The following is a 14278-nucleotide window of genomic DNA, read 5'->3' as shown; positions in this document are numbered from 1 at the left end:
TCTTCGTAGCATTTGTCAGCGATGCCAATGAAAGCTACTTCACAATATTCCAGCCTTACGAGCATGGTCGCCTACAGTTTCGTAACTTTTATCCTCGCGGCAAATTACTGTTAATGAAGAAACTAGTTGAGAGAGATATAACTGCCCGACAGGCCAACCGTCATCTGCGATAGTCTTCGTAGCGTCTCGTTTCCTGTGAATCAAATTTTCGGCAGCAGCAGCTCCCAAGAGAACGAGATTATCGTTAGGCAAACTGCTATGTCCATTTAGATTACACATTTAGAGGATTGGAAGGCCGAGCAAGCTACCGACAGAAACCCCGACTAGATGAAACCACATTCATATCCGTTCGAAAACGAAGTACTTACTATTTTCTGATAGTAAAGTTTACGTCAGAGCTTTTGCTCATAGTAAGGCTAAAAGAATTTGCGCATTATCTCGGAAGGTTCCCGTCATTATGGCACAACGAAGAAAATTTTAGATGTGCTAGATTTTTAGGTGGCGCCTGAAAATCATTGAGAGCCACTGATGATTCGCTATGTAACGCAGGTAAACGGTAGACAGACATAAACAAAACATAGACAGTTGGAGGTGTCAACTTAATGTGAATCCGAAATGAATGACTTAAAACATAGATTTCGTTGTAAAGACCCTGCAAGTGTGCGCGATGGTGCGTTGACCATATGCGGTATCACGAATGAAAAAGCAGTCTGAAGTTCATCAAAGGTATCAGTTAATATCATAGGGTTCTGCATATCCCAAATGTACATGAACGTATACGAAATCAGGAGGCCTGGATATATATATATATATAGGACTAGGCCATTGGCTAATTATATTGGGCAGCGGCTGTTATACGTTGTTTGAACTAGCAGCTGTTGTTTACATTTCGACTGTGAGATTCAGTCATTGCTACCAGCCAGACTGCATCCAGGCAGCATTCGCGCACCTATCGTGCGGCTGAGTTTGTGCAATCTGGTGCATAAATTGTCTTGCGTACTTGACGCAACTACTCCCACCTGACTGCGCACAGTCCAGGATTTCCCAATGGTCTAGGCCCTCTTGTGCTTCTATCTACTGTTGTAGAACGTACCCGACGTTTTTTCGTGGTGACAGTCTGAATCAGGTAATTTTGTCTGCCACTTGCTGTTCGTGCGACGTACGTCTGATCTCCTTTGTCGGTGAAAACTTCTTCTGCTGACACTTGTCTTTGACCGCCAAGGCCCTTTTGTATCCTTTACTTTGACGCCAGCGAACATGTGGAGCATCACCTAACCACTGTCCGTAGCGCCTGCCTACGGCGATCCGGCCCCCAGTTGGTATTACCAACTTGTGGACGATTCGGCCATTAGTCAGAGACTGACAGGTCATTGGTTAGGACTTTTATATTTAACCATGTTCGAACTAGCAGATATTTATTGAATATATTCTGATTATAACACTCTGTGTATGTATCACTTAAGTAAGAACTAAAATAGCACTCTAAGCAGAATAACATCCGCTTTGTAGTCTTCGTTCCCTGTGGAACCCGAGCTCTGAAGCTCGCCAAAAGCCCGTCCGCGAGGAGCAAAGTGGAACTTGCTTGCGGATAATTCAATACTCGGAAGTATTAAAGTTTAATCAAGGTTACTCTTAAGTGTTACTAATCAGTTATGATGTTTAGCAAAACGCGGTCAGCAGCCCACTGATCAAGTTTTGATTTGCTTGATAAACTTGCCGGTACTATGGGTCAACCTATAAAATATATTGGCACTGTTTTTACAGTGCCGGCAGCGGGGCATTACTTACTTTTGACGTTGAACTTCTCAGCTGTTTCTCTCTCATTAACATCAGCTTAGCGTGGCGGCTTGCCGATTTCTCGCAAGCACCCTATTCGGACACAAGGTCCAGTCTTTGTAATGGCTGACCGCTTCATGTGTCCCGATGAAGATAAACAGCATCGAGTGTCCAGATGCATCCGTGTAAGTGGAATTGGGCTGATACAGGCAGCTGCATTATAATTACCTTGCACAATAATCATTGTAGCAGCAAAAAGTACTTCAATAGCTCACCGTTTTTATTTGACGGGCTCGTGTTTAGGTAGGGCGAAATAGTTTAATGGTAATACTAATATTATTATTATAGTTATCCCTTAAGCTCAGAATTAATAGACCTTCACTCTGCTAATTAACGGATTCCAGTGCAATGCGAGCGGTAAGAAAAGGGGAGATTCATTAGATAGGTAATCGTCTGTGTATACGTATTTGTGTACTAATTTTAATGATACGTTGTGGTCTAGATTCAAACTCAGGCATTGACACACTCGGTTCAGGCTGGGATTGCGTCCAATGGAACGCTTTATACCGGCTTTAAAATTTGAAACACAGAGATATTTCGGTGATGTGGCTACAGTGCTCCTTTCTCAGAAGGCACTCGACCATTGAGGGTGCTTTGCTGGGCGGTAGTTCTGTTTAAACTTGATAACCCACTAGGGGGCCTGGGTGGTACCCAACACTAGGACGCCATCGGAAAAATACATTGGCACAAAAAGACACAATCATGGATTGTTACCGAGATTCTAATAGGCTGTTACGAGTTTCTAGTTAGGCGACAGGAGCAGTTAAATAAATAGGCTGACAATTATAAAATATTCGTACAAGGCTTTCTCGCGTAATCATTAGCAGCTTCTATTTCTTTCGCCGCCATAAATGAAAAATTTTTTAAAGACTTATGCTGATATAATTATTTTAATAAAGAAATGTTTTCTATTATAGGAGAATTTCATAAAGCGTCTCTGCACTGTAATCTCTTGAAAATGTTAGGGGTAATTATGTCTATATCCCAAAATGTTTCCAACTAGAGCCCCGCAGAGGTTATTTACATGACTACTCCTTAATATGATAGTTTTTTTGCTGCATAGATTATATTCAAATAAGCTAGTAAGCTGAATGATTGTGACTTTGGACTCCATTTAACAGATTACATCCACTGTACACTTTCTATTTATTTGTGCAGTAAGTCTGCGCATAATTTAGAAACATTCATTGCTCAATTAGAAATTGCTTGTGATGCTCTGTCCGTTACTTTGCACAAGCGTCTTTTGCTTCATAGTGTTCTATTTTCATATATAGTCTGTGATAAAGCTCATATTACGCACACGGCAAATCGTCCGTCCACCATTTTCCAGCAGTTACATTTTGTATTATGATCTATGTGCATAATAGTGTTCTCCTTTTCCCCTTTGCTACCTGTTTTCATAGGCTACCCTTGATCCAGGCCGGTCGATAAAACCGATCGGACAAGCCTAAATGCTTTTTTATTGAGACATAGTTTCTGACCGCATCAAGTGCTTCCATTTTCTTTTGGGTCGATTGATGTAATCATTATTTTTGGTTCTAACCACCTGAGCGCTCCTCGAATTCATCGTTTGTAAAGATCCGTTAGGCTTACGGTGATTACCGCCGCATATACTCGGATGACGTAATTACTTAAGACTAGTCACGGTGTCTCCCTATATTTGAATTAGCTAATACATTCCGACAGTGTTACACTAGAGAACGGGTTGGTTAAGACCATTGGACCATTTACAAAAAATTTCAAAGCCTCTGTTACCGCCATGTTCTTATGGGGATCTCATATCCGCCGCCGCCTAAAGACCTGTCGCAAAGTCTGCGTCTTGCGCCTACGCACAAGAGAGAGCACTTTCACCTCCAGACGGGTCTTTTCATTAATAGAAAATACAGAAGAAGAAATAGTTTTTTTTAATTGAAATCCGTTTTATTGTGTTTTTAGAGGCGATCACCACAGATTGTTATGGGTCATAATATAATTTGCCCCTAGTTTCGTTAGGGAGGTTTACGGTTTTAGAAATAGGCCTTAATCACAAGCTTCTTCAGACTTGCGGACAGAAATGCCAGTCCTGATTTAATGGACCTTTTAGGTTTTCTCCATAACATTTGCTAGATGCGAAACCCTACGATCAAGCAATCATACCTAAGTTCGTACTCATTGCCAATTTTGATTCATGTATTGTTTTCCTAAGTAAGATTGAGTGTTTTTTTTCTGCTACTGGATTAATAAAATTGAACAGTCCGGCGTTATGTTTGCTGTTGTGGTGTTATACTCGCCAAGCTTGGCATTGGCAAAACATTGGGTAATGCTTGCGGAGTGAGCCATCTCACGGCTTTTCCACTGGTCGTAATGGCGTTGTTAGGTCCAAGGCTTGGTGAGCTAGTGGCGATACATCTAATTATTATCTTACTAAAAGACTCGATATAGCGCTCTTCGCCTCAAGCTTGATCACAAAAACGGCGGACCAGATAAGGAAACAAACAATTCTCAATAAGCTAGCAACTTGGCCATTTTTTATTTAGCCCCTGCCCACTAAAGGTTTGACCTTGTTAGTACTCGATGAGCCGCATGACCGTCCTTTCGACTCCAGCCTTTTATGCATGAGAATGTCAGCATATATGTCAGTACCTCGTGTTTGCATCAAAAGTGTTAATGCCATTCTGATTGAAAGCTAAACTAAAAGTCGAGTTTCCTTTTAACAAGCTCAAATTCTAACCGACCGTATACAACTTCATTAACGCCGCTATTTCATGAGTGCCATTTCTCTAGTAGATAAAGTCATGGAAAGCAAAAGACGCAGCTTGGACTGCGTGTCAAGGGCATTAGTGAACTCTCAGATCTCTACCTGTAGCCGTGAACTCTATGTCTATCTAACATCGTGTTCAGCTAGTGAAAGCAATGGCTGAGGCCGTCTTCCTGTTATAAAATGGAAAGCTGCTCCGAAACAGTCTAATTCTGCCTTCGTATAGGCCTTCCAAAAATCGTCTTCGCATCGCTTCGTTTCTTACTGTTATCTCAACACAAGATCGCTGACTCCAATATCAGTAGATCTTGTCGCCACTTTACCCTAAGACGCTCCGGAGTGCTTCTTGGCTCTGTCCTTGCTGTCTCGCTGACTTCTGGCTTAAGAATTTATGTAGCCAACTGTTTCACCTAACGCAGCTTGACGGGGCACGCTAGGCGGTATTTTAGACGCCAAATACACTTTCTCTAGTGAGAAGTGTGAACTGGGTCCGAACATTCCAAAAGCCTAAATTTCATCGAGAGGTTCTTATGTTTACCTACAATTTTTTCAATATGCTGAATTATAAGCGGTCGAGATCAGGTGCTCCTTTGTCAAAGGAAGAATTACTATCGCGTCGACAGTGCGAAATTTTGAGATTACCTCTTTGCTTGAAGTTCTTACGAAGCTCATGGAATAGATTAAAAGGGATCACCCATGTATCACGCAACTGGCATAAGAACTAATGGCAAGAACGTTAGCCACAATCACAGAAAGTGCGCGTTATTTTTATTTAAATTCAGTGATCTCATACGGATAATTCTACTAGGTCCTAAAACTACAGTCGGAATTGCGTTTCTAGTTGTCATATCAATGCCTTCGTGCTGGATTTTCGTGATGCCATAATGAACCCAGCCTTGAGAACTGCTTGTTGCTAATATAATATGTGAAACCAGACGGCTTTGCGAGCGATGGCACTACCTGCCGAAAGAGTACCTGCAAACGTTTGACTTGTTGGTTGCGGATCTTAACCCGTGCAGTAGAGGTTCTGTAAAGAAAGAGTCAAAAGGTGGGTTTTTGCGAAGTAATGCCTGCTTCATGTGGCAGCGACACAAATGAGTGCTGTGGGAGTAAGTTTTTATCTTGTTCATCAGCCATTAGGTAGGTGCATGAAGGCGAAGTCTAAATCGGCTTGATAATGCGACAGGTTATGTCTAGTAGATTACTTCTTTATTACAGAAAATAACTTCTTTATGCTTTTTTTTTTTTTCTATAAAGTTACTGAACAAGATTTGCACTACATCGTTCCGTCTTTCTCCGTGCTGTATTGGTAAAATTTCAATAGAGTCTCCGGACCTGTGAACATGACTTTACCACTCCGGGACGATATAAAGTGGAACCTAAGATATGGAGACATGATTAGAAAGAAAAGCAAAAAAGGCATCTATCCACACTATCTTGTAGGGGGCGCACCGGAGATCCTTCGCTAGCTAAGTAAGTATAGTACACACGTTGCTATACGTGTCCAGCCCATTGAAAGGCAATAAAGTGGCATCGAATGTATGCGTCTGTATATGTGCTCCTCGATGTTATGCGTCGAACATTTGCCTCTAAATTTTGTTAAAGAAATTATTCTTTGATTAAATGCTAAACATTTAAAGTGAATCGCTCAAATAGTGAGTTTGCCTTATTTTAAAATTTGGATTTTTCGGATTTTTCGAAGTTCTGTTTTTTAATTATTAGAGTGTCGGATCGAGCTTCCAACACGTTGACCTCCAAGCTTAAGCTTGAAAAGCGACATACTTTATGCGATGGTGTCAAATCGTTTTGAACTACAGGATATCTATATATTGACTCTGAAAAAATAGCCGTATTCTAGACTATAAAACATCTGCCTTTTTGAAGGAGTAACATTTACTGCTTATATTTGGTCAATAGCAATATTGCCTAACACGATACTCTTTGAACATCTCTCATTCAGCGTACAGTTGTATTTCAAATCAATACTGAGTATTGTTTTAAACTTAATAATAAATGGTAGAGAATTGGTAGGTAGTTACATATAATATGTCAATAAAAAGAATAGTATTATTAGTTTTCTAGAAAGCTAGTAAGCAAACGCTTAAATTTTTCTTTCTTGGCGGACGCGGAAATAAGAAAAGGCCTGAGAAAAAAACTTGACAGCTACATCAAGAGAAAGAGATTGATCCTAAAAAGGCCGGAAACACACTAATAATTTATACTAAGCAGAAATCATCTAAAGAGAACTCGGATTGAGTCATAACATGAATGTATACCGAAAAACTTAGCTAAGCTGAAATGCTCGTGCATTGCGAGGCTTGGATAGCAAGCTCTTGCTTATTTCCATAGTCAACACATTAACCAACGACTCCTCTGCAAAGCTTTGACGCACAGAAAACAGCGCTCAAAAACAACTTTAGACAAACGTTTTTTAAATCTTTACCAAGAGGTATCGTTATTGCAAAAACAATGACCTCTACACTGGTTCCTAATCTTAAATTGATCCGGTTTATATCCTAGCATACTCCCAATGTAGGCCATCTTAGCAAACATTTTTCTCAGTGAGAATATGGGTAGAAGACGTGCTACATAGGAACTCGACGGCTCAACAAATCTGCTTAAAACTGCTAATCAGCCCACGAAATTCCCTAAACCTAAGTAAAACGATATAAAGATGTAGCAACGTTTAAATAATTAATTTTAATTTTAGTTGCGATGTATTGATTTTGATTTTTATATTAACAAATCGGCTGAGGCCCGTAAAGAAGATTTAGGCTCTTAGGCTCCTGATCAAGTTTTGATCACAAAAATACAGTCACTTAGTCGACCACTAAGCGACACTTTCAATCGACCAGCAGCTGATGCTACATCTGTAAATTCTCACAAGCTAATAGCTCATTATTTGCCCCGTAGGCTTCTTATAGCTTTTTGATTGTTGTTGTTTACGTTGTATGTACGCTTTTTTCAACTGGATAAATCCTCTGTTAGGGAGGAGTCAAAAACATGGGTCGCTTGCGGCACCAATCTTACTCTTGATTTTCAGACTCCTGAGAAGTGTAGTAAATCAACCTAACGAGATAGGATGTTGATACTATGATCAATCTCAGTCATGCTTGCTTCACGAGGCCTGCAAGGGCAAGCCGTCCTCCTCGAAAAGACCGAAAGCTTAACGTAAACCCGGGGAGAATTCGTCAAATGCTTTCGTATCCTGTTGTGCGGAATCGCAGAAAGATATATACAAGATAACATAACTGTTCCAGCTAAAAACATACTTCTGTCTAAAAATAGTAATCTAGTTGGAAAATCAATGTATGTACGTATATAACAGAAAAATATAAGCGTAATCTTTACATAGTTAAGTGCACATGAGATGTGATGAAAAAACGAGGCCGAAAGATACTCTGGAAGCAAGAAGGTAAATGTTCAACGTTTCCAACAAATTCGTCGAATAGATAAAAGCACGATTTGCGCTACGTTTAAAGTTATAGGAGGACCAGGAGCAGTTTTGGCCAGAAATATGTTTCAGCAATAATCACTCTCCAAGACAATCCGAGACATTTGAGATGCTTTTTTCTCCATTGTACAGCTCCCCTTTAAAGTAGGAAGTTGGTCCTTGATATGACAACACTGGTTTCGAGATGCTATTGTGAGGGCATTTTGAATTATATGTCGAGTGGCATCAGCAGAAGTTAAGCAATGCGGGACTGGCGATTACAGGTGTCCGTAGCTAGTTCTAACGTGTAGCGGCTTATGGCACAAAGACTCTATATAGATCAAGTTGTTTTAATGGCGTAAATGGAAATGCCAGTTAGCTTAAAAAACCGATGGAAAAATCTTTGCATGATTAACCGCAATTGCCCACGCTTTTCGTTCGTAAAGTCCGCAGTGGCGTGGCTATCCGTGCGTTCGCGAGCACGCTAAAGCTGTTCCTACCCTAGTAATAGATTGTGCTAACGTGATATTTATTTTCCCTACGCGTATATTATGGCTTCCTACACGAGTACGATTGCCGTAAAGAGGCATTCGCCAGGGCAGGAACCTATTGTTGTGTTAAAATACATTTAGGGACCTATGCCGGACAATGACAAGTTATCATAGAACGCTTCCAGGCGACTCCTTAGCTTGGCAACAGATAGCGATTGAGTTGACGCAGTAAAATGAATACAGAATAGAACCTTTTTAAATACGCAGTCAACCGTTATCGAAAGCACGTTAAACAAAAGGTGCACAGACGGGATCATTGGGACGTATTTACTTAGATTTGATGGATGACGATGTTACAATATCCAGACAGTCTCTTACTAGATATACAGTAAAGCAAATTGTAATTTCATCACAAATGAAACGTTTTTTGCTGGTCGTATTTGTTTGTGGAACGTGATTCGCCACAGCGGGTTACGCCATTGACGAAAAGACAGTGTTTCATACCAATGATCCTTGCAAAAATAAAGGGTTTTTTTTTTTATATAAGACCCTTTGTTTTACATGGGGCAGTAAGAAAGTATATCAGAACCATTTCGATTGTAAACCGGTTGAGCGATTTTTTTTGATATACAAAACCCTTAAACTCTGTAAAAAGTCTGATACGCATGATATAAGTTAAGACGCTAATAAACGTAGCAAAATAGTTTGATTTACGTCGTTTACATTTTTAATCTACCATTCTCACTATAAAATGTTTCAGTTTTGTTGCTCAATGAGAACAATTTCCACGTTCTTTATCGCCGCGGTGCCTTAGACTGTTAGGCTTCTCATCGAAGGGGCAAAAAATCGCTGACACAGGTCTCGCCTTTTACATACACAACGTGTATGGTTAAATAAGTGATAAATGAACGCGTGAATTTCAAAGGTTCGTACAAGATTATTGATGGGTTCTTCGTACCCTAAACTTCAGTTCTGCAGAGTCCAGCTTGTACACATTTGTACAGACGTCTTTACTGGCACCCCAATACTGTGCGATCCGCCTTCCATAAAGCCCTAAAAATGGCTTTATTAATTAATTGCTTCTAGAAGCCAGGGCTCGTCTACTGCGTACCGCAGTTATTTCTGATGTTGAAAAACCTAGCTAATAATAGAGAGTCATGCTTTTCCCGAGTCATGCTTGTGATTTTTCCGGCCCGGCAAATCCGGCCCGTTCGGGTTCATCAAAGGGGGCAGTTTTCAGTGGGTGGGCTCAAGTGAAAAGTGCGCCAAGGCGACAGACGCACCTTATCCGTAAAGTAGAAATTGATCTATTATTCCAAGGACAGTCTACGACAAAAGCAAGCTGGTCTAGTTACATGCGTTTGTTATGATACGAACTGCGGTAAGCATATGTAACAATGGAATAGGTTCGCGCTGATTAACGAAGCCAGGTAAATGATGGTGATGTGATTATAGTTTTACTCGATAAATGCGGTCGTTACTTGCTAATTTTAACGCCGTAAATCAAGAGAGACAAGAAAACTTAGAAGGCAACCCTTGTTCTTCACCATAGTTACAAGCGTGGAAAGCAGTCAGACCCATTAACAACGCGGACTAGATCCGACGCGTCACTACAGCTGACGCATTAAATAAGCCCAAGTGGATACAAAGGCGTAACGATTCAAGTATGTTTTCAAAGACGGCTTCAGACTAAAGGGACCCACGGGGAACAGTTAAAAGGGAAGACGGCAGACGAATTTTAAGGAAGACAAAAGCAAAGCTCAAGTCTATTCGTACCATCAAGATCGGAAATTGTTTAAATGGTTACGAAAAAGGGCGCTATACGTACACTAAACACGACAAAGATCAAAGGAGCGTAGGGATCTGAATACATGACACGTGTTCAGTTGATACTCCCTTTATTCCCCCGGCTAGTTTGTATGCTTTTCTTGGCTACCAATAGAGAGCCGTCTAAATTACGTTGTAGATTGTACGGATCATTATATAGTATCAATAAAGTTCCCATAGCAAGTAGTCTCGTTGATGATTCTTTTTACAGTTTCTCAGTAAACGCATATTATATACAGTTGTTTTGCGCTTATTTCTATAAGCCACGTTATACTTTTTAGAAGGACAGTGCGAGAATTCCGTTTCTGCATCTGCACTTCTTTATGTACTTGGTCCTGCATCTATTATTTTCACTCAAGGCAGGCTATTAATTAAACTAATAGATATAAAAAAAGGTCAAAACCTGCTAAACATATAACTAAGCAAACAGGCATATATATATGTAACTTAAGTATGCAATTGTGCAGTGTTGCATTTCCGGTCTAAAATGAGTTGCGTCCACCATTTGTCGCTTTGTCTGCCGACCCATTAAAAAATGTATGCGTCTATTATCAGTTTGATACTGAACAGAACTTCCACATTGTATAGGTCCTCGGTTGGAGGCTTCCTTTAAGCTCGGTAGTGAGTCTATATTAAAACGGGCATTAGGGAAAGGTTTTGTGTTGAGCAGCATTGAGTCTACATTTATGGCTTGACTTTAAACGTCGTCTGTACGGAGCTTCCCAGGCTGAATTCACTACCCTGCATGTCTATAGGAAGGTGTACTGTGTACTCTTGGTTTTGAAAACCTTATAGAGCATTAAAACCATACCGGCTCACCTATATGAGACACGATCGCATTGCCATACGTTCATGTCAGTTACTCACCGATCTGTAAATTGCGGGTCAAAATCCTACGCTGCGCAATACTATAAAGCATCGTAAGGCAGCGTGCTGTTGTCCCGCTGCATGCCAGCTAAATTAATGCTATTGAAAACAAAGGTTGTTAGATTTCGTGTTCTTCTTCATTTATTCTGTACATATAATTCAGTGCGTTGTACTTTTGTTTGCTACTAGAGCTGGATGCCCCCTTGTCTTACACGCTATTAGTACTTTGTAAGAATCACTTTAAGCGAAACGACTTTGCTCTGCACAATCGATAGTCTTTTACCTTTATTTAGATAGTATTGCCCTGATCGGTATAAGGAAAAATGAAAACTCCTATTAAGATGCTGCAGTATAGAATGACTTGGACTCCTGTCGCCATCTGCATGTTCTTGTTCACTCTTCATGTCGGCCGTTTTCCTAATGATCATTCAGATCGTATTCTTCAATTCACCTGTAATGCAGGTGGACTTCGGGGCGACGCTATGGTTGGTTCGATTATATCATAAGGCTACAAGCAGCATGTAGTTGCTGGATCTTCTGACCTTCCAATTTCAGGTTCCCTACGGTTGTACAGCAGGCCGCGCACATAATGAAGTGATGTGAAAATATCCCTCAATTCAATGTTACAGGGCGCAACTAAATAATTGATGAAGTAAGACTTGTAGGTACATTAATAGCTAGTTCATTAAACTTTCTCTCTGAGAGCTGTATCTGCTTATCTTTAATCGCTATATGTTTCAATTAGCTAGCGAGAAATTGAATGAACGACCACGAGTTGACTGCGTTTGCGTTTAATAGCTTTTGCTATAGATTAGCTCCTAGCAAAAGCAGTTTTAAATGTTGCCTCCCAAATTAAATGATAGGATTGTATAAAGTGTAGCTAAATAAAAACTCGAAAAAGCTGCTCAGTCCACCCTTGGCTGTTCCTTCGCATGTACCTACATTGATGGAATGGGTTGGATTTGTTAATCAAAGCTGACCGAGACCACAGTGCCGACATGCTGAACCGCTCTAGCCCAATTCAATTCTCAACCATACCCATCAGATGCCAATGAGACGAAATCGAAACGTTAAGCTATAGATATATTCCGCGAATGCAGACTACTTCATCCCCCTGTCCCTACCTTACAGTCCATGTATGTTAATGCAATTCATCATTTCTATCCTAGCACAATCCTGAAAAAGTTTATTCTTGTCAATTCATGAAAATTCAAACATGACTTTGTTCAATGAAAAACAGCTTTCTTAGTTTCCGATCTGTTTCCGTCTTGGTTTAAGCGGAGTGATTCAACATAGATGGTCATACGGCTTAGTAGAAAGGCACAGCATTATGTTTACCCCTAGTTTTCTTTTGTAACGTGCCTGCTTTCAAGGCCGCTGTGTAATTTAACTTATTCACAACGGCTCTACTTTGAAAAAGTTATTTGCTTAAATGACTGAATTTACGTTCTAGCATTTGTTACTTTGTTCTCTACGATCCGCATCTACTAAAGTGATTATTCCAACCGCCGGCTATAAGCAATATGTAGCGTCATTCCTTGTTCTTGCAGGGCCTTTTACTTGCAAAGATGTACATTCTCACTACGGCTTTGAATTAAGAGAATTGTGTCTGAGAGTCTAAAAGTGTACATTCATTAGTAAAGGTGACAGCAGCTGATATTTGTAATAACAGTAACAGATTAGGGGCATTGTTCTAATTTCTAACCTAATGATGGGTATAATATTAAACATTGTGGAGGCCTTGTTTCTTCACTTGTATTTCAACATCTCGATTCGGTAAAAACAAAGCTTCAGCGACCTAACGCACAGTGCCGGCAGCCACGAAACGGCCAATAGGTAATTATCTTACGCTTTGATTTTAGCTAAAAAAGCTAGAAGAACGAGAACGATCCTGCATAGCTCACCAAGAAACAGTCAATTGGAAAAATGCGATCTCACGCTTTTCCCCAGTATAACCGTAAGTAGGCAGCGGTACTGTTAATCAACCTCCCGAACAACGAAAAAAAGGACTTGACATTTTCAAAAGGCATTGAATGGTTGATATGGTCAACGATTATAATAACTTTTTCCTATTATGATCGTGCAGATATAAAGGAAAAAACGCAAGCACATAGGCTAGCTTCTCTGGCCTGTCGATTGCGACTTGAGGTAAGTACGCAGCGTGCTAGATACTAAAATTAGTATCCTAGCTTTCGACAAACAATAAAAGCGAGCTAGTCAACTCGTGTTAATGTTTTATAGAGTTGGAGACAGAGAGAATTGTCCAATACAGAATATATATATATATATATATGTTGATGTGGAGAAATTTAACCAGCACAGCCTCCAGCAAGTTGAAGGGAATAGTCCGGGTGTGCGACACCAAAGTGGCACCGAACAATACTTTGACGATTGAGGACAAGATCTTTCCTATGCCTTCAGCGCGTCTAACGTCACCAGCAAGAGGCCACAAGAGGAATTAAATTAGCTGGTGCTAGCAAGATTTTTCTAGAGCAGAGAATTATGATACATTGGGATATATGCGATGTTGACATATCGTACATGTACTGGCAGTCATCTTTGTGAGCCAGTAAAAAACCGAGATTAGCTGTTATTCGTATATATTCTAAAAGTATAGGTAACACCATTAAATCTATTTGTACTTTCATTATGACTACTCAAATGTATGTCTATTATAGGTATCCTAGGATATATTCCCACTACAGAAAAAGCCGAGTTGTAGGCTAGAACTGTGTATGACGTAGACAACTGGTTTTTACCTGCTCAGTTTTTCCACTACGACCGAAACCTCGTAAGTAGAAACGCCGATGCTAAAAGTCTCTTTCCGTAGCGTATCAAGAAAACTTGTCAGTTCAGCATAACATTTTTGTCCCCAAAAACCACACGCACAATTGTAGCATTCCAGCGGTCCTATTTGTCTCGCTAAAGGTATCGGATCGTTAGGAAAGCACAGCTCATCTAAAATGGATCTCTAATAATAGCATGCCTTTAAAACAGAAGCACATCTTAAAAACCTCAAATTGGTCCCAGGTTTTATTTCACGTTTAAGTCTGTTTCTAGACCCCGTAACTTCACCCACATGACTTC

General features: G+C 40.2%; 1 long non-coding RNA gene across 1 annotated transcript; it reads left to right on the top strand.

Moving 5' to 3' along the window:
- Positions 1–287: 287 nt before the first annotated feature.
- On the top strand, positions 288–7828 carry LOC111252745 (uncharacterized). Its single transcript, XR_002674332.2, has 4 exons — positions 288–549; positions 5415–5621; positions 5831–6046; positions 7617–7828. It is a non-coding gene; the product is annotated as an uncharacterized LOC111252745 (long non-coding RNA).
- The last annotated feature ends 6450 nt before the right edge of the window (positions 7829–14278 follow it).

This window comes from Varroa destructor, unplaced genomic scaffold (genome assembly GCF_002443255.2).
Source record: "Varroa destructor unplaced genomic scaffold, Vdes_3.0 BEIS01000001.1, whole genome shotgun sequence".
Lineage (NCBI taxonomy): Eukaryota > Metazoa > Arthropoda > Arachnida > Mesostigmata > Varroidae > Varroa > Varroa destructor.
This window is presented reverse-complemented; position numbering and strand designations above follow the sequence as displayed.